This window comes from Rhinolophus sinicus, chromosome 3 (genome assembly GCF_057876585.1).
Source record: "Rhinolophus sinicus isolate RSI-liver-muscle chromosome 3, RSI-T2T, whole genome shotgun sequence".
Lineage (NCBI taxonomy): Eukaryota > Metazoa > Chordata > Mammalia > Chiroptera > Rhinolophidae > Rhinolophus > Rhinolophus sinicus.
In genome coordinates, this window is record NC_142503.1 from 113,755,195 (window position 1) to 113,777,776 (window position 22,582).

Genomic DNA, 22,582 nt, shown 5'->3' on the forward strand with positions numbered 1-22,582 from the left:
TTTTCACTGGGCACTCTTCCTTGGCAAAGATATTTGCTTTGGAAGGACCCTTCTAGCATCTCTCTGTGAACTCTTGAATTGAGGTCAATCCATAAATTATTACTCAGTAGTCCAGGCTTTACTAGTAATTTGGAGACCAAATATAACAGTTGGGTCCCCAGTGCATGGCCAAGGTTATCTATGAACTCTCTAAGACTCAGAGTGGCTCAGTTGAATATTATTGGAAATTAAAGCAGGATGGCTTTGGCCCTTGATTCTGTGAAGCAGAGTTGAGACCAATCTCAATCACAGCCATTTAAAAAAAGTATATACAAGGCTTACCACTTCTATAGCTGTAACTAGGTGTATGTTTAATAAATTGTTTCTATTTTATAGTTAATTACTACTAATATTAATATGTACCATTTATTTCATATTTACATTGTGCCAAACACTGTGCAAGGCCTTACAACTACATTATTTCTAATTAACTCTACTTTGATAGTTAATTTTATGTGTTAATTTGACTAGGTCATGAGGTGTCTACATATTGGGTCAAACATTATTCTGGGTGTTACTCTGAAATACCTGGATAAAATTAACATTTAAAATTGTAGACTGAGTAAAACAGATTGTCCTCCATAATGTGTGGGCCTCATCCAATCAGCTGAAGGTCTGAACAGAGCAAAAAGACTGACCCTCACATTAGTTAAAAGAGAGTTCTTCCCACCTAACTGCCTTCTAGCTGGGACATCATTCTTTTCCACCACTTTCAGACACAAACTAATGCATCAGGTCTTTCTGGGTCTGGAGACTGCCAGCCTTTGAACTTGAACTACACTATGGGCTCTCCTGGGTCTCCAGTTTGCCAACTGCCAATCTTTATAATAAATAAAAATCTTTATAATCAGCCAATTCCTTATAATAAATCTCTTTATATATGTGTGTGTATGCATATCCTATTGGTTATGTTTCTTTACAGAAACCTGACTAATACACGTACAAGTCTCTAAATGCTTTTGTTATTATTGTGTTATTTCTTTTTTTTAAATTTGTTGTGTTTGTTTTTCACATAAAAGATACTAAGAATGAGAAGTTAAATTACTTGCCCATGTTCATGTATTTAGTAAATTAAGAAACACAGTTCAGTTACAAAGCCAATTTGTAGAACTCCACAAGCAGTTTATCCATTACACAAGGCACTTGTATTCTCAAGTAGAATTTTGACATTTCATTTGGATTATATCTCTCAGAGATTCAAGTTATTACATATTTAAAAAAATAATTTGTGCACTTTATCTAAATATCATTCCTAACATTTTCTCAAAAACCCGTCATAAAAAAATAGGTTGAATTCTCACATTTCCTGGTGACTATAAAGTATTTTAAGATTGTCTCTATGCTACATAAAACATACTAATGAATAATATAAAACAAAGTTAATGTGTTTTAAATAGATAATATAGAGAGGTAGGTAGATAGATATATTTCAAGTGTGAAAAAAAACACACCAAAAAAAACACTTTGTAATACAGTTTGGTGGTTTCTTACAAAACAAACATACTCTTGTGATATGATATAGCAATTTTACTCCATGATATTAACCCAAAGGACGTGAAAACTTATGTAAAAAAAAATAAACCTGCCCACAGATGTTTACAGCACTTTTATTCATAATTGCCAAAACTTGTAAACCCTAAGATCCTAAGATGTCCTTCAGTAGGTGAATAGATAAACTGGTTTTATCTATTTTTGTATATAAATAAACATCCAGACAATGGAATATTATTCAGTTAAATATATATATATATATATATATATATATATATATATATATATATATATATATATTCATTTAAAGACCTGGGGATGCTTATGCATATTACTAAGTGTTAAGAAACCAATCTGAAAAGGCTACATACTGTATGAATCCAGCTATATGATATTCTAGAAAAGGCAAAACTATGGAGATAAGAAAAAGCTCAGTGGTTGCTGGGGGTCAGTTGGATGAATAGGCAGAGCATAGAGGATTTTTAGGGCACTAAAAAATATATGATATTATAATAATGAATATATGTCATTACACTTTTGCCCAAACCTATAGAATGTGCAACACTAAAAGTGAAGCCTTAGGTAAATTATGGACTTTGGGTGATAATGCTATGTCAACGTAGGTTCTTCTTTGACAAAAAAGAAAAAAAAAGCACCATTCTAGTGAGCGATGGGAGGCTATGCATGTGGGGGTGGGCAGAGGATATATAAAAAGTCTCTGCACCTCCTCAATTCTGTTGTAAACAGAAAGGCTGTCTCTAAAAATAAAGTAAAACAGAAAAGTAGAACTATATATTATCTCCACAAAACATATTAGTAACACAGATTAAGTACACAAGATTTAGAGGTAGTATTGAGGAGTTGATTTCTCTAAGTGTATATTGGTGAGAAATGAAGTCTAGGAAGAGGTGATATCTAAGCTAAGCTAGCTAGGTTTAAAAAAATAAAAAGATTTAAAAATGTACAATTGTGAATACAGTCTCTATCATATCTGCTATGTGTTTGGGGCTAGTTATTTACTCTTTATGAGTTCTTAGCTACAGCATGCTCTAGACAAATGGAAATAATAAAGCACGCTTCACTGAGCTATTTAAGGGATAAATGAGATACTTTGGAAAATATAACTGTGTGGAGCACATATCATAGATTTGCAAAAAACAGATAAAATTAAATTCAGGTTTTCTCATGAAAATAGATCAACTAGAATATACTTCATGATCTCAAGGACTGACTTTCTTAAAATGAATTTTCCTTGTAATGTGTAGAATGTTTTATAAATAGGAATAATTGAAATGGAAAAAACAATTTTATGTTGTTTATTTACCAAATATTTACCAAATGCACACTATATGCCAGCCAGTAGTCTAGGCACTTGGGATCTATCCATGAATAAAATAGAGAAGATACATTTTCCTATGGGTGACTATAGACAATAATGGCAGCAATTAAAACTTTAATGAGCCAAAGAAAAGGAAGGACAGGGTAAGTGGAATGCTCGGGGTCAAGATTCTGTGGGATTATGCAGTTAAGATAGGTATGTTGCTTTTTCCATTTTCTACCACTCTTGTAGATCCAATCTCTGCTTAATTAGTATCCTAGAAGGTGTATTTCTACACATAACATCATCATATAATATCACACACAGCAGGGAACTCTTTTTGAGATGATGGATATGATCATTACCTTATTTGTTGTGATGGTACCAAAGGTGACTGCATATGTCCAAACTCAAATTGTACACAATAAATATGTACAACTTTTTGTATATTAAGTGTACCTCAGTAAAGTTGAAAAAATACATTTAATTTAAATGTCTCTTTTCTCTCAAATCAGATATATATGTATGTATGCATTATTTATTTATTTGTGCATTCATGTTTGCTTTCCATATAGCAAGGAACATCTACTCTTTATGTGAGCAAAAGACTTATCATTTTATCTACTGAAATTTAACAAAAGTCCGTTAAAAAAATGAGTTCTGATCAATATGGCAGAGTAGGTAAACACTGTGCTTGCCTCCTCCCATGACCACATTAAAATTAAAACTGAATTATAGCACAATTAACCTGGAGAACCATCTGAAGACTAGCTGAACAGAAATCCTATAACTAAGAATATAAAGGAAAAGCCACATCCAGACTGGAAGGGTGGAGATGCAAAATAGGCTGGCCACCCACTCATGTGTGGTGATAGAACCTCAGGAGGGACATCTCAGCTGCAGAGGTCCCACTTGAAGAGCAAACAGTTCTAGCCCTGCACTGGGTTCTGCAGCCTAGCGACCCAGCGCTGGAAAGAGGCGTTTCCTCAACATCTGGCTGTGAAAATCAGTGGGGATTTCACCCATCCAGACGAGATGGAAGGCTGCCAATAACCCACACATCCTCTTAAAGGGCTCATGCATAGACTTACTCACTTGCAGGCACTTACCATGGGTTTTGGTGAAAGGACCATAACCTGAGAGGCAGCAGAGACATACAAGGACAGACAAACTTGGGTGGCTTCAAGAGAAGGGCTAGAAGGACAGCTATCCCTGTGTTGAGCTGTCCTCTTGTGTAGCCTATAGGCAGACACCACCTTTCCTGTGTCAACCCTCTCCTCATGGCCAAATCTGAAACTGCATTGGCCTGATGAACTTGGCTGGCTCCACCCTGGTGACTCCCAGGGACCCTATGTCACCCAACCCATGCAGCAGGATCACCAAAAGTACTGAACAGCCACACACTGCAGGAGGTTCTTTCAGCAGCAAACAGTGGCGGGTCTTGGCCCATGCACCCTGGAGACACTTTTAGTGGCAGACAAAGTGGGAATAGAGAAAACATACCTCAACATAATAAAGCTCATATACAACAAACCCAAAGCTAACATCATTCTCAATGGGGAGAAGCTAAAAGCGTTCTCCTTGATACCAGGGACAAGACAAGGAGATCACTTTCACCATTTTTATTCAACATAGCCACCGAAATCAGATAAGAAAAAGGATATAAAAGGCATCCAAATTGGAAAGGAAAAAGTAAAACTGTCATTATTTGCAGATGACATGATACTATATATAGAGAACCCTAAAGATTCCACCAAAGAACTATTAGAATTGATAAATGGATTCAGCAACATAGCAAGATACAAAATTAATATTCAGAAATCATTGCATTTTTATACACCAATAACAAACTATCGGAATGAAAAATTAAAAAAAACAACCTTTTTACAATTACAAACAAACAGACAAACAAAACAAACCCTAGGAGTAAATGTAACCAAAAAGGTTACTTGTCCTTGGGAAATTATAAGAGAGTGAAGAAAGAAATTGAAGATACAAATAAATGGAAGCATATGCCATGCTTATGGATAAGACGAACTAACATTGTTAAATATCTATATTACTAAAAGTAATCTGAAGATTCAAAGCAATCCCTACCAAAACACAACATGGTATTTTTCACAGAACTAGAAATAATAATCCTAAAATTTATATGAAACCATAAAAGACCCAAATATCCACAGTAACCTTAAGAAAGAAGAACAAAGTTGGAGGTATCACAATACTTGATGTCAAACTATACTACAAGGCTATAATAATAAAAAAAAGCATGGTATTGGCATAAAAATAGACACATAGATCAATGGAACAAAATAGAAAGCCCAGAAATAAACCCACACCTATATAGTCATTTAATCTATCACAAAGGAGGCAAGATATACAATGGGGTAAAGACAGTCTTGTCAATAAATGGTGCTGACAAAACTGGACAAATACATGCAAAATTTGAAACTAGACCACCTTCTTAGACCATATATGATAATAAACACAAGATAGCTTAAAGACTTATATATAAGACCCAAAAACATAAAACTTCTAGAAGAAAACATAGGCAGTAAACTCTAACATTTCTCTTAGCAATATTTTTATGATGTGTCACCTTGGGCAAGGGAAACAAAAGAAAAAATAACCAAGTGAGACTACATCAAACTAAACAGTTTTTGTGCAGCAAAAGAAACTGTCAGCAAATTGAAAAGCCTACTGAATGAGAGAAGATGTTTGCCAATGATACATCTGATAAGGGGTTAGCAACCAAAATTTATAAAGACATCATGCAACTCAATACAAAAACAACAACAACCAAAAAAAAAACAAACAATTTAAAAAAATGGGCAGAGGACATGAAGAGACATTTTTTCAAAGAGTACATACAGATGGCCAATAGATATGAAAAAATGCTCAACATCACTAATCATCAGAGAAATGCAAATTAAAACCACCTGACACCTGTCAGAATGGCTACCATCAATAAATCAAAAAACAACACATGTTAGCAAGGATGTGGAGAAAAGGGAACCCTCAAGCACTATTGGCGAGATTGTAAATTGGTGCAGCCACTATGGAAAGCAGTATGAAGTATCTCAAAAAATTAAAACTAGACCTAAATTAATTACTCAGCAATTCCACTTCTGGGTATTTATCCAAAGAAATTGAAAGCACTAATTTGAAAAGATATATGGTCTTCTATGTTACTGCAGCACTATTTACAATAGCCAAGATATGGAAGCAACCTACATGCTCATCAAGAGATTAATGGATAAAGAAGAAGTGGTACACATATGCAGTGGAATATTACTCAGCCATAAAAAAAGAAATCTTACCATCTGCTACAACAGGGATGGACCTAGAGGGCATTACGCTAAGTGAAATAATTCAGACTAAGTAAAACAAATACCATATGATCTCACTGATATGTGGAATCTAAAGAACCAAATAAACAAACAAACAAAATATAAACAGATTCATAGATGCAGAGAACAAACTGATGGTTTCCAGAGGGGAGATGGCTCGGGGAGCTGGACGAAAAAGGTAAAGGTATTAAGAAGTACAAATTGGTTGTTACAAAATAGTCATGGGAATGTAAGTTCTACACAGAGAATAAGGAAAAAAAGAAATATATGAATTAATTTCCAGAAATTCTGATGGGAACATTCATTTTTCTCATCACTTCTCTCAAACTAATAAACTGTCATACTAAGGGACAGCCATATGAAAATGTTCGATTTTAACAGAAAGAATTGAGGGGCACTAGCAACATCTATTGATAGGCATTACCAGAAAAGTTTACACAAGCATCATTATCACTCTTTTAATAGAGGTTTCTCAAACTGTTAGAAAAAACAGTTTTTTTCTTATTTTCCTCTTATTTCCCAAAAGTAAATTATTATGAGACATTTGGCATTATTCTATTCCAAGCTTAGTTTTTGTTGTTTTTGTTCATTATAAGAGGGTGCCAAAACATCTATACACAATTTAAGGAAGGAAAACTGTATTAAAATTGTAATAATATATACCGATGACAAAAGATGAATATAAATCATGTTTGATTGCTGCAATTACAAGAGGGCTCAAAGTGGTTACTATGAGCATAGTTTTAATACAGTTTTTTCCTTTCCTAAAATATGTATACATTTTTTGGCATCCTCTTTGTGTGTGTGTGTTTGTGTGTGTGTGTATAATTTGATATTTAATACTGAAATGACTGTTGTCCTCACAACCTTACATCAATAATAGTGAACAACACTCATGGACTCTGAACTCAAGCACTGATAATGCCAATGGTTATGATCTTTTGTTCTCACATCAGTCAAAGATGTGTAAGTGTAAGTCAATAGTTAGGAACGTAGTTTCTGACCAGCTTTTCTGCATCCCTAGTTGCCGCTTATTTTTGTCTAAAACACAATCTAAAACTCATCACATCATATGTGTTGGTAAAATCAAACTAATACAAGAAATTGACACCTAGAAATGTTTCAAATAAATGAATTATTTTATATACAGCTTTGTTTTAATTTATTATGAATGCAAATAGAATTCAGAAGTCTGTTGTCTTAGCACATGGTGCTAAGGGCTCCTGTGCTCCATCTGTCTTATTTTGAACATTTTGAACTGTTTCAAAATACTAACATACACATTGAGAAGTAAGATGCCTTGATCCCTTAAATAGGTTAGAAAAAAAGGTTAAAATAAGTTATGTAAATGTGTAGGTCAGTTATAAATTAAAGTCTAAGATCTGTAAAACATAAGTTTCCATGTTATCAGGAAGACTAAAGGGACCTGGGAAATAATTAATTTCCACTCAATTCTTTGTCTCAGTCTTGGTCTTGGTATATTTTTAGCCTTTGTTTTACAGTAGCTTTGAAAACAATCGCGAAGATTTTATGACATTTTCTCCTGCTTTCCTTTTAAAGACAAAGACAATTAAAGACAAAACTAAGAGGTCACTGAAAATCTTACAAAACCAAGTAATTCTGCTGTTGTTTTATATAGAGAAACTGATTATTATTAACCTAAAAGATACATCTGTTAGAAGAATGAAAAATGTTAATATTGGATTGTTTCACAAAGGGGAGTAGAAAATACTGTGGTTAACAACGTAAATTGTAGGCAGAAAGACCTGCCTTAGAATCCATGTGCCATGATTGGCTAACTGTGGGAGCTTAGAGAAGTGAATTTCTCTGTCCCTCAGCTTCTTTTCCCATGAAACACACAGGTATAAAAAATTAACTTATAATGCATTTTTAATGATTACATGAAAGAGTGGTAGTAAAGTCCTTAGAATATGCACTAAACTTCAAGTAAACTTAAGCAATTATGATATATCAGCTAGATTCAGTTTATCACTTGCCTCTTCTCTAGCTCTTGATTTGTCACACAGATTTCTGTTTGGGTTACTTAAAACCAACTCTAAAGACCAGAAAGTAGAGTTCTTCAGCCATTTGCAAGACATTCAATTGGCTTAGGCAGGGAGTGAATAAAAACATCACTATACTTTCCATGAATCAAAACTTTTCTTGTTTTTCAAATTAAGCAATTTTCAGAGGTGTCACTCAGGAAAGTGACACCTGCATTGTGAACATGTATGAGATGCAGTATCAGGGATGTACTGTCAATACTTATGACATTGAAAAGAAAAGGTGAGAAGGACAAAGAACTTTGGTGATCAGAATCTGAAGCAACTTTACTCAGAGAGCAAAGGAGACAGAAAGATCAAGTTCAGATTTCTGGAGACAAGGGGATGAGTACATTAAAAAAAATCTGTAAATAGAGAAAGACACTAAATATGAAGGTAAGAAATAAAAATTTAAATACAGAACCCTTCTTTAACAAGCATACAACACATTGTCTAATAGTAAGATAAAAACAAAAGACTTTCTTCTTTTTCATTAATCTCTTTATGTCTTGCCCCAAAAGAGAAATATGAATGGCACACAAGGAAATGGACACTGATTGCCCCAATATAAAGTGTTTGGAAAAAGAAGACACAAAAAAGACACTGCTTTTGAATGTAATGAATGATGTATGTGATGTACCTTACATACATAGGCATTTCATAAAGGATATTAGTTATCAACGGTATTATCAAAACCTTTACATAATCTCAGAATCACCATATTGTCCATTTTTCTTTAATTCTCACTCATTTCATTATACTTTATTTTCAGGAGAAGAAGTCATTTTCTTCTGAGTCTTCTTTATAAGTACAACATTACCAAATGCAAGAAATGTTAATATGTAGTGTAAGATAATTAGTTAAATTTTTTATAATATTTACTTTCTTAATCTATTATACTTCTCTTAGTTCTTTATATTTGCTTTTACTATTTATGTATGTGTCTCCTCTTTGGCAAAAGATTTTCATTGTTTTCTTATCTTTCTTTTGCTTCTTCCTCTATCTTTCCTTCCTTCATGTCTTCCCTCCTTCCTTCCAAATTCTTTCTTTCTTTCTTTCTTTCTTTCTTTCTTTCTTTCTTTCTTTCTTTCTTTCTTTCTTTCTTTCTTTCTTTCTTTCTTTCTTTCTTTCTTTCTCTCCTTCTCTCTCTCTTTCTCCCTTCCTTCCTTCCTTCTTTCCTTTCTCTCTCTCTCTCTCTCTCTCTCTCTCTCTCTCTCTCTCTCTCTCTCTCTCTCTCTCTCTCTCTCCCTCTCTCTGTCTCATCCATCATCCCTTGCAAAACCACCCTAGAAAAACTTAAATGTAATGGAAAAGCTAATATGCCTATTGATTTTTAAAAATTTTTATCAAAGAAAGATAAATGCACCCCTTAACTAAATCATTAGAATGACTGCTTTTTTTTTTTCTGTCAATGATTTAATCCCCACCATTTTTACAATAGTCATCTGACACAGTTCCATCTAGTTAAATAAATCCCCTTACAAAATTTGTTAAGAAAAGCCAACATAACTGGGTAATTAGAACTCCTACAAGAATTTAATTAATACTCTATCATTAACTACCTAGGCTATTTTTGATAAAATAACTTTGCATTTCTTATTAGTCATCCTCATCAAGAATAATAAATGTCTGAGAAGTTAGTGAAAGTTAAAAAAAATAAATAGATGCATGTGATGTGTCAGTACACATAGTGGTCATTCACTAGAAGATAATAGTTATTATTGATATCACCAAAACCTAAATCATAATTTCATAATCATTTTTTCCCAACATATAGCTGTTGATATAACATTGACTAAAAGTAATATTTTTATCCTGTTTCTTCATGTAATGCCTTCCCAAGTCCCAAGTGCTTCCAACTATCTTTACAATTTACATTCCTAAATCAAATTTTGACAACTGGTAATAAGAGATAATAGGACAATGCTGCTAAATGTTGATCATTCATTCAATTACTTAGCTTCCAATATAAATACTGGTTTTGAAATGATGGTTGAGAACTTTTGCCAAATGATCAGTGGAACCCAGGAAGTGGAAACTTCATAAAGTATGGAAAGCTCACTACATGATATTTTATGTAAATCAATGACACTATGACTAGATTTTGCGAAAGATAATTTTACGTATTCATTTGTTCAAAATCAATTATATTTAAGATCAGAACCTGATATGTAATATAGCATATCACATGAAATTAAGTATTCTTAATAGGTGCTATTATAAATCCAAAGGAAAATGGAAAATCTATCTAAAAAAAGAACCTCCACAACTTTACTTCAGAATGACCACTGACATTGTAATTGATACTACCGTCCAAACTTCAGAGGCAAAATTGTCACACATGTAATGTTGGTGGAATCTTTTTTATGAAAATGGAGTATGACTTTATCAAATATTGGTTTGTATTAATCATGTATACCTAAGAACCTCATAAAAAGGAAATGATTCACACTACCAGAATTGATCAAATAATTAATGAAATTAGATCTACCTACCTATAATACATTTTTAATAGGCTTCCAAAGTTACTCTTCAAGGAATAGGTAAATTATAAATGAAGCCAATGTTATTCCATTTGGACACAGTTATTGAAGAATTTAATTTAAGAACATGCAATATTCTCTTGCTAAAAGGGAAAATGCTTTGACATTAAAAATGTAGGTTCATATTTCAAATTATATAACAAAAGAATACAAAATTAAAACCAAGAGACAAAGTTCCGCCAATATGGTTTGACTTTGCCTCTATCATATTCCTTCACTCCAATTTTCACAATATATAATTAGATTAGCCATGCCCTAAGTTCCCATTCTACTCTAGCATTTTGTATTTCTAACCAAGTATATATGTAATAAATGATATACATATTATTACAAATCTAATGATAATATTATAGCCAAAAGAATTTTAGCGATATGTATATGAGTTCTGACAATTAAGTTTGTGAACTTGTTGAAATGATGTTGCTAACCTTTTTTTGATGTCAAAGGGATTATTCATTATGGATTTGTGCCAAATGGACAAAGAGTTAACCAAGTTTACTATTTGCAAGTGCTGAAAAGACTATGTGAAAAAGTTAGATGAACTGAACTTTTAGCCAACAGTTTGTGGCTCTTGCATCACAACACTGCACCAGCTCATACGGCACTGTCTGTGAGGGAGTTTTTAGTCGGTAAACCAATAATGGCACTGGAAAACCCTCTTTACTCACCTGATCTGGCCCCCAAGATAAAGGAAATATTGAAAGGAAGACATTTTGATGACATTCAGGACATCAAGGATAATATAATGAGAGCTCTGATGGCCATTCCAGAAAAAGAGTTCCAAAATTGCTTTGAAGAGTGGACTAGGTGTTGGTGTTGGTGCACAGCTTCCCAAAGGGAGGACTTCGAAGGTGACTGCAGTGATATTCAGCAATGAGGTATGTAACACTTTTTCTAGGGTGAGTTCGCAAACTTAGTTGTCCAACATTATATTACAAATTATGACAAAGACTCTTTGACCAAACTTTAGTCAGGCTCCTGTAAGTCATCTTCATGACTTAATTTCCACTTTTGTACTTCCAAGTCTATCTTTGCATTCCCAAGAATCCTGATAAGTCAGTTTGACAGAAATATCACCTTCTGTATGATCACCCTGCATATCTAATCAAATTCCTCATCCCCTAGCATACCCAAACGATATTTGAAAATCCTGGACTACCTTCAGCAAGAGGCTTGTTAGTTCTTTTTAGCTAGATCCCCCTTTAGCCTTGATGTTTTCTCTTGATAATTTTCCATCCACTGACTCCATCCTGTTTTTGACTATAAATCACCACTTTTTCTTGTATTCACTGTTGAGCCCAAACCCTAGCTCCAACTGCAAAACCTTATTGCAGCAATTCTTTCTTCAATTCTTACCATCTTTAGTCTCAAAATAATTTTTAGCATCAGAATAATTTTTCTTTAAAAAGTATTAGACACCTAGTCATAACTTATATTCAAATGACAACAGATGTTTTATAAATCTGTTAGTCACTTAAGTGACCTACCGTGTTTCCCTGAAAATAAGACCTAACTGGAAAACAAGCCCTAGCATAATTTTTCAGGAGGACATCCCCTGAACATAAGCCCTAATGCATCTTTTGTAGCAAAAATTAATATAAGACCCAGTCTTATTTTCGGGAAAATATGGTAAGCCACAATTTTTTATCATCTATATTTTAAATACAGTAGCTATGATTAGATACAAATAATAAAATTGCACCTAATTAACCATTAGGTCCTAGCAAATGGAAAATTAATAAATGTATTGCTGTTCTCTGTGTCCCAACTGGCAGAGTATTCTACCATTTCGGAGAGTTTCCAGGAAGTCTGGTAACAAGGTTTTATTTCTTTGTAAGTCCTTGAATTAAGGGTTTTGTGTTTTTTTTAAAAAACTCCATTTTCAGTTGCTTCAAATCCATTTGTTAATATTCTGGTAGATATTTTTTCTTGAGGTCATTCAATTTCTCTTTTCAAAGATTTATTAACAAAATCATTTTACACATGTTCTCATAATTACATCTTTATATAAGCTACTCTTGGTGACCTAGGATGGTTAAGAGGAGGAGAGAATGAGCCCATTATAACAAACATCTCATGTGAAAGGAAGTGGGCATTTTCACTAAACTATTTAGCAGAACACCAAGGTCTCTCCTGAGATACAAAAAGGATATTTATTTATTTATTTTCCATCTTCTTTATAATTTTTTTTCAATTAAAGTTGGTATTCATTATATTAGTTTCAGGTATACAGCATAGAGGTTAGACATTTATATAATTTACGTAGGGATCCCCTAGATAAGCCTAGTACCCACCTGACACCATACATAGTTATTACAATATTATTGACTGTATTCCCTATACTGTAATTTATATCCCATGACTATTGCCCCAAAAGGATGATATTTAGATGATCAACACTGAGGTTTCACGCATACTGAGTACTGCACAACAATGGAGAATCTAGGAGAAGAGTGGATGTTCGCAAGGGGAGGTACAGCTTATAGGAGAAAGAAGAGTTCCTCAATAAATTCCTAATGAAATGGAGAGAAACACGGCTATTGGGTGGGTGTTCAGAGATATCTTCAGTCCTGGAAGAGACCTGGACCACTAGGAATGAAGGCCATGTCTGAAATACAGATTCAGAGATTTATTTAATGAAGTCATGCATAGCTGAAAGAGTATAGGGTTTGGGACAAAGAGAACAGCAACAAACATTAATTTGCCATTTGCTAGGACCTACTTAATTTTTTTGAGGCCATTATATCTATAAAGTAGGAATAATAGCTATTTAACAGTGTTGTAGTAAAAGTTAGCGTGGGAAAGTGCCTGTACAATACTCTACACATCAGCTTATTGATGTCAATTTAAACACAGCTTTTTTTTTTTTTTTTTTTTGTATAAAATTATCAGGTTAGTTATATATTATACTTTACAAATAATCTTTTGAATTTGACTTTTAAAATTTGCAAATCATATTGTATTGTCCATATACATGGTGCCACAATATTCCTTCTGGAACACATATTTAATTACAATCACATTTGTTATCTTGTCAGAATAGTTGTCCTACAAAAAGTGAAGTAGCTTTATATGTAATTCAATCTCAAAAAAAAGTGTTATATCAAAGCAAACAGTGTTTTTTGTATTCTCCACTTTTGTGTAGAGAGGTTCTGTTAAGGATATGCTGCATTTATAGATGTATCATTTGTAACAAATGTACCACTCTGGTAGGGCATGTCGATGGTAGGGGAGACTGGGGGAGTATTATGGTAAGTCTCCGTACTTCCCACTCAATTTTGCTGTGAACCTAAACTGCTCTACAAAGTAAGTCTATTCTTTTTTTTTTTTTTTTAAAGAGGATATTCTGTATATTTTGAAGCATTTCTTCAAGAAAGAAAGAAATATCTCCATATTCTAGTATTACTGTCTTATCTTCTGTTTCTACAAATGCAAAATCTGTGTGCCAAGGATTTATATAGATGTAGTTTATTTGAAGATGCAGGAGAGGAGGAAAAGGCAGTTTGAGTGTGCATTACCAAGATTGCCGCTCTGGGTAATGTGTGTATGATTCTGCTAGGGACTCCTGACATGCATCCAAATGCCTGCCATTATTGTCTACCTAAAGGATGGGAGGTGGGAGCCTTTTATCTATCTATTCAGTCCACCACTCCCCTCTAAACTCGAGGGGTTTTCCTGGGGTATATTAATCCTCACACTTCTGAGTTGCATCTATGTGCAGCCTGAGTAACTCTGAATAATAACACACTGGCATAAAAGTTCCAAGGGAAAAAAGCAAGAGTAGTTCAGGTGATATGTTATCTGTTTACCAATTTAGATAGCGTTGCATCTTTGCTTTGTTAAGTCTTCCAATCCATGAACACTGTATGTTTTATTTAAACAAAGTATTATTTATTGAAAGCTTTTATTAATTTAATTGGGATTTTGTAGTTTTTAGCATGTGTTTTGTTAGATTTCTATCTAAGTATTTCATTTTTAGAGCAGTTATAAATCATATTGTGATATTTTAATTTTGATGATCACATGTTCACTACTCACATATAAAAATATAGAATCTTTGTGTGTTTGTGTCCTGTGACCCTGTTGAACTCTGTTCTAGAAGTTCTGATTGTTTTTGCTCTTTGTTTCTTTGATTTCTGGGTATATTTTCTCCATTAAAAATTCATGTTACCTATAAATCAGGATGGTTTCATTTTTTTTATTGTGCTTACGCATTATTTCATTCATTCATTCATTCATTAATATTTGTCTTATTACATTGGCTAGAACTCGCAGTCATCTGCTGTAAAAGAGTATTGAGAGTAGAAAACTTTTGCCTTGTTCCCAATCTCAAGGGTGAAAAACACAGCTTTTAAAGTATGACACTTACTCTAAGGTTTTAATGTTGCTCTTTATCAAACTCAGAATCCTACCTCTAAGTTTGCTGGAGTTTTTAAATGAATGGGTGCTGAATTTTGTCAAATGATTTTTCAGAATACAATTATATAATTATGTAATTTTTCTTCTTTAGCCTGTTAAAATGATGGATTACCGTGATTAATTTTCAAATAATGAATCAGCCTAGTATTGCTGGAATAAACTCCATGTGGTCAGATATATAATTTTTGTGTATATATTGCTGGATTACATTTGCTAACATTTTGTAGAGAAGTTTTACATCTTTATTCATGAGGAATATTGGTCTATAGGTTCCTTTTTGCATAACATTTCTCATTTTGGTATTAGAGTAATCCTGTCCTCATAAAATGAGTTGACAAGACTCCCTCTTTTTGTATTTTCTGGAAGAAATTGTCTAGATTCACTGTTCATTCTCCTTTATAAGTTTGGTAGAATTCTCCAAGAAAATCATGTGGGCCTGGAGATTTCGTTTTTGGGAGTTTCTTAATGAATTAATTCAATTTAATAGTTACAGGGCTATTAAAATTATTATTTCATATTATGTGAGTTGTGGCAGATTGTGCTTTTCAAGGATTTGGTCCATTTTACTAAAAGCTCAAGTTTATGAGTATAAAGTAGATTCTAATATTCCCTTATCATCCTTTTTTATGTCTCTAAGGTGTTTAGTTATATCTCCTGCTTCTTTCCTGATACCAGGAATTTGTGTCTTCTCACTTTTTTCTTTGTCAACCTTTGAGATTTGTCAATTAAAAAAAAAATCAAATAAAGAAAATCTTGGGACATTGGGAAGAAAGAAAGAATATGGAAATGGTAAATATGTGGGCTAATCTCTGAAACTCCAGACAAAAAGAAAAAACACTGTGGCTTTATATACCCTGCTTGCTGTGCACTCCCAAAACTGCTCCTGCAACCAGCATCAAGAAAAACGAGAACAGAGAAAGAGAAAACTGGTGAAAATTTAACCAAATTTTTAGAAACGTATCCCATTGAAGGAAGAGGAAAGCTCTTCTCCTTTAGAATTTTGTCTGTCAGGCTTCCATTACTGCCAGCTGCTGCTGCTATAATGAGATTGCTAAAGGAATGGAGCAAAGGAGCATAGAGGAAAGAAAACAAAAGAGAAAAATTTGTACACTCTCTGAGAGTGTTAGGGGTTCCCTTTCCGACTCCTTGAGCAAGAAAGAACTAAAGCCTTTCTCATGGAGCCCCCAATGGTCTCTTCCGGTGCATTGAGATAGCAGAGGGAGAAAAAATGTTAAATTCACTGCACCTTTGATGGTCTTTTGAATTCTGATCTTCGCCTCTATTCTGCTTGCTCTATCTACTTGTGAGAGTCCCCAGTATTCATTAAAACACAAAAGTAGTGTGTATATACATCTTATCCAGGAGTTGAACCCCAAATATATATACAGAGGGTGCCAAAAAAAGTACACACATTTTAAGAAAGGAAAAATCTTTTTAAAACTGTAATACTCAATATATACCAATAAAAAAAGATGCGTACAAGTCACATTTGACTTCTACAATTACAAGAGGTGCTCAAAGTGGTCACCATCATCATAATTTTAATACAGCTTTTTTTTTTCCTTTCTTAAAATGTGTATACATTTTTTAGCACCCTCTGTATATTAGTATAGTTTTATTTTATAATGAAACCAAAAAGGGCAATGCATACATAGGATAATACTGGCCAATTTTACTTCTTTTACAGTGACATACAAAATCCTAAGAGAGCTTATTGACTCCATTATTATGTAACATTTCAAGAAGCAAAGCAACATAATGCTGTATGTGCTATGTACATTTCGCATTAAAACATACACAATAGGAGAATAGTAAAAAATATGGAAATGATACCAATTTCAGGAATTTGATTAATTCTGAGGAATGAAAGAGGACAACAATAGTATGTGGACTTTTGTCTATGTTTGAAAGGTTTTATTTCTAAAAGGAGAAACAAAATCAGTTAAAGGTAACGTAATATATATTTAATTATAATAATAAACAGATAGGTATATGTAATATTAGTTTCTGCTATTTTCTATATGTTTGAAATGTGTCATGATTAAAAATTAAAATATTAAAAATTTTATGAAAAAATATTTTAATTCGTACTGCAAAGTCACAGTTATGAGAAGACTCATTTTGGAAATAATATCCTCATAGAGTTAACTGTAGTAACAGTAATTCTGCAGGAAGATAGTAGAAATATGGACAAAGGGATTAAAAATAACTCTTTGCTAACAGTTTTTAGTCATATTTGTAGTATCATGCAATGGTAGAAATTGGCATAAAAGCCATCATTTGTAACACAAAATGACAACAACATATATCTCCAAATACAAATGATAAAGCATTTGGGGCACAAATGTTTGAGCTGAGCCTAGGGGGCTGGTGGGCTAGATAAGAGAAGTAATGAAATGTTTTAATTCATTGTTTATTATAATAATACATTTCCAGCCAATATACGATTACCATTAGCATTTCAATATGTTTGAGTACATCTAATAGACTACTTAGGAATTATTACTCTTCTAAGACTCAAAAAAGTCAAGTCATTTGGTAAATTGAAGGGATGATCTTAATTTTGAAAAGTAATATTGTCATTCAAAATTTCAATAATAAACATAGAAGAAATTTTACGAGATACATTCTACTGTGGTATATTTATTTGCCAGTTATTTTTATTTGTATAATTTTACTCTATTCTGAACTTAACACATCCAAACCAAAAAGAAAAGATGTCATCATCCCATTATCAGGACATTTTCAATCTTATTTTACTGAAGACAGCATAGCAATTTCTTAAGGCCTGACTTACCTATTATACACTGAACCATTGAAATCGTTTTCAATCTTTCATTTTAAAGGAACAGAAGAGTAAGGTGAAAAAACTATTGCTAGTCTTAGCTTAGATATACATAGCACATACAGCATTACGTTGCTTTGCTTCTTGAAATGTTACATAATAATGGCTTCAATAAGCTCTTACTAGTCTTGATATGCTTAGCATATCAAACTTATGCTATTTTAAGTTCACAGTTATTTTTATCTTATATTTCATAGCATTTAGTGATCAGAGTCATCTTAACATAATACATAGTAAAAAGTATGAACTAAATCAATTAAAAATTACAAGTATTTGGAAATTACTAGTATTATTCTCAAAACTTTTAGACTAATTTCTATAAATTGGTAGTCATATAAACCATTTTTTAGTTTAAAATAATTGAGATTTTTTTTGAGGCACATTATTAGATGTTTTGCTCATTTTCCAAAAGGGACATTTGTAAAGTGAATTTATGCCCTGGATGTCTTTTTTCTTTTTTCAGTTTTCAACAATCTAGCTGAGATTAAAGGTTATCAACATACTGAAAACCATGTAATTGAAAGAATATTATCTCTTGCCTTTACTCTAAGTCTGAGAGAAAAAAGAACATAGCTACTAGAAAAAAAAGTGACAGTCAGAGCCTTGATAAAGTCTAGTAACCCAAACATTGACATTCACTGTGAACAGGGATTATGTGTTTTACTTCTCTCTAGTGGTTAAGTAAATGAATAAATACAAGGAAAAAAGTCAACTGTGCTTTGATTTGCTTGCTTAAAATCCATTTATAATATGGAGATGTCTCATGTAGAGCACTTACAGAAATGCACTCTAAAATTTGCTAACAGGAGGTATAAATAAGCATGCTGGGAATCAGTAAAATGAATCACTAGAAAATAAGCAATGAGTACCAAATTATTTTTCTGTATTTTGAAAGTCAGTGTTCATGAGGCAGAAACAATGAGATAAACTGATGCTTTTCCTCTTTCAAGCTAGTACAGGAAAGTTATAGAACAAACATTAAGAAAAGGAAAATTCAAATATCATTTTTATTTGCTTTCAAGAGAAGTGATTTTGTTGCAGAAAATTAGTATTTACTTTGCTGACAATCATTTTTGATAAGGCCAACTCTAAAATAATTTGCATCACCTGAATATGTGGTCCTGGGCAGAAAAATCATGAAAAACAAAAGCTATATACTTTCTAAGAGACAGATCATATTCTAAACATTTAAGTGAAATATTTAATTCTAGGCCAATATTGTAAGTGATGTACCTTTTTTATTTTTACCAATTTCCAAATGGTAATTAAAGGAGATTGGTGAAATATTGTTTCTAACGTGACAAGAAATGGAAGAGCAAGGATTTAAACCCAAGTAGTCTGGCTCAAGAACAATTTTCTATTAAGAAGGCATCAAGATATGTTATCCGGCAGAAAAATCTAGTAAAGTTTTACGAGTTTCGACAATTAAGTCCAAGCACATGTTGCAATGTTGTTGCTAACATATATATAAATCAGAGAGATTATTCATTATGAATTTATACCACCTGGACAAACAGTTAACCAAGTTTACTATTTGGAAGTGCTAGAAAGCCTGTGTGAAAAAGATAAAAACGACTTGAACTTTTCACCAACAATTCATGGCTGTTGCATCACGACAATGCACCAGCTCACACGGCACTGTCTATGAGGGCATTTTTAGCCAGTAAACAAATAGCTGTATTGGAACAACCTCCCTACTCACCTGATCTGGCCCCCAATGACTTCTTTTTTTACCCGAAGATAAAGGAAATATTGAAAGGAAGACATTTTGATGACATTCAGGACATGAAGGATAATGTGACAACAGCTCTGATGGCCATTCCAGAAAAAGAGTTCCAAAATTCCTTTGAATGCTAGGTGCTGGCGTCACTGCATAGCTTCCCAAGGGGAGTACTTCAAAGGTAACCATAGTGATATTCAGCAATGAGGAATGTAGCACCTTTTCTAGGATGAGTTTGCGAACTTAATTGTCTGACCTTGTAAACATCTACCATGCATAATGCATACTTCAATAAGCTAGGAAACTCTTAGTGATATCTTTTATTAGAAGGTGATTGTTATATATATATATATATATATATATATATATATATATATTTTTTTTTTTTTTTTTTCCCCTCAGTGCAGCCTCTGAGTGACTGGACAGCTGGACAGCTTCTCTGTTGGGTCAGCAGCCCAAGGGGCTTGCCTTGACACATCACCCCGGAGCTTCCTTGCCTGTTATGCGTCAGCCTGGCCTGTGGGGTGGAGCTGGTGAGGGCAGGGGCCCCTGGGTGTGACACAGGCATCCCCTGAATGGCCTCCATCTCCATCAAACTTGCTGACTGGCCCCAGCAGGTGCCCAGAGCACTCAGCATCATGAGGTACCTGCCTTACTTCTGCCATCGCCAAGTGGTACAGGGGTTTGTCCTTGGCTCCAAGCAGCTGTTCATCCCCATGGCTAACTTTCCTGAACAAGTAACTAGATAATCTTCCAGCGGATGTGTCCACGGGCATTTATTATGTTGGGGCCAGTTTTGGAAGTGGAGATGTCCATAATATGGTGGTGAGCATCAGGTGAAAAGCATACTACAAGGATACAAAGAAGTCCGTGGAAACTCATACCTTCAAAGACGACTACTATGGGGAAACCCTCAATGTAGCCATTGTTGGCTATCTCAGACCAGAAAGGAACTTTGATTTTTTAGAGTCCCTTATTTCAGCCATTGAAAGTGATATTGAGGAAGGTAAGAAATGACTAGATTTACCAGAACATTTGAAACTCAAAGTAGACAATTTCTTCCCATTTCCTAAGAGCAAAATAATGACTGACCACTGATAAAAAATCATCTTATTTATTCATTCACTGTTTTCTAGTATTTTACTGCTCATAACTATGCACTCTCACCTTGGTTATATTTTTAAAATCAAACATTTTCTTACAGCTATGAATTATTTTAAACAATATTAAACTTCAACTGTTCGATTAAACCCATTGTGCTACACTACTAAAAAGATTTATTTTAAAAATGAAGGTTCTTTTTATGTAGTATGTTGTGAAATCTAACACTAGAAAGGTCTTAAGTGCCTTGTAATGGAAATGAAATGCCTATAACTATGGGTAAAAAGGTGAGTCACTAGTTTGAGATGAAAACTGTAATTCTCATGGTAAAATATGGGTATGTATTTACTTGTATAGCATAATCTGCTAAACAGAGAAGGTTTATAAAAGTAGATTGTATTACACAGAGATTTGATAGTTTATTATAAACCTAAGAGGAAAAATTCATACTTTGTATTTTTGATATTTTGTGCATTAATATATTGTTACAAATAGAAGACTTGTGAAATTTTATTTTAATTAGTCATCTCCTTTATGAGATCGAATCACTGATATTGTGTTCATTTTTGTTACAACTGCCTTAGTTCTAATTGGCTTAGACTTCCTCTGCTTATTAATTTTTTGTCTGTCTTTTAAAACATTAAAAAGAATATTTTTCAAAAATATACATATTTTCTCAGCAATTTCGTGGTATCAGTGACATAGTTTGTAATTTTTAAAAAATAATTTAGGCTATTTTTATATACTTTATTGTTGAAACATTATTCTGGAGAAAGATGACCCCAAAATGCTGAAGTAGAGAAAAAAATGAGAATTATTTTCAGAGACAAGTTACTTTTAAAATTTAAATTAGGTATAGAAAATCAAAAGAGCAATGTTCTAATTCTTCAATAGTCAACAACAACAAAAAACAAAACAAAACAAAATTTGTAGAATCAACTGGTGAGAAAAAATATATTGAAATTTTTTCCAGGTTTTTTTTCTATCAGTGGATAAAATATAAATCAATTACTTTAATTTTAGTAGTTCCATTGTCTCTAGAACAAGGTTTGCTATTATTTAAAGATATACATATTTTTTTTAGAAACAATGGAACTAACAATGAGATATAATAATTTTGTTCACAATAGCTTTGAAAATACAGTAATTTTCATTGGTCTGTTTATATCTTTGGAGAAAGTTTTAGAAGAGAGATTTCCAACAATATTCTAAGCAATTGAACCTTCTTTGGATAAGGGTATATCATATATGAAAAACAACAAATGGTTATTTAATTGGCTTCATATAATTTGCAATTTCAAAGAACACTTTAATAGGTTAAATATTTCTATTATTTTATAATCACTTCACTGCACATTGGAAATAATTTACTACCTAGAAATTCCATAAAATGAAATTTAACAGAAAATATATTTGTGTTGGCTGCTAATCACAAATGTTTATTTACTGAAATGAAAGCAGTAAAAGTCAAAACTGAAGCAAACTAAGTAAAAAAGTTTTATCTCATCCATTTAGAAAAATAATTGCATCGTTCCTATTGACTTGCACTGTCATCATACATTATTGTATCAGTTTTAATTAGAAGATGAAAGGAACAATAAAGATAATTATCTTAGGCTGTATTTCTAAACATTGCTTATATTCACAGCCTGCATCATTACTAATATTGAGATAAACATAGAAAGGACAAGCCACACTTAGAAAAATAGTGTTT

At 32.9% G+C, this 22,582-nt stretch overlaps 1 pseudogene; it reads left to right on the top strand.

Annotated features, from left to right (window-relative positions):
* The first annotated feature begins 20,405 nt into the window (after positions 1–20,405).
* LOC109458476 (riboflavin kinase pseudogene) lies at positions 20,406–20,865 on the top strand (annotated as a pseudogene).
* The last annotated feature ends 1,717 nt before the right edge of the window (positions 20,866–22,582 follow it).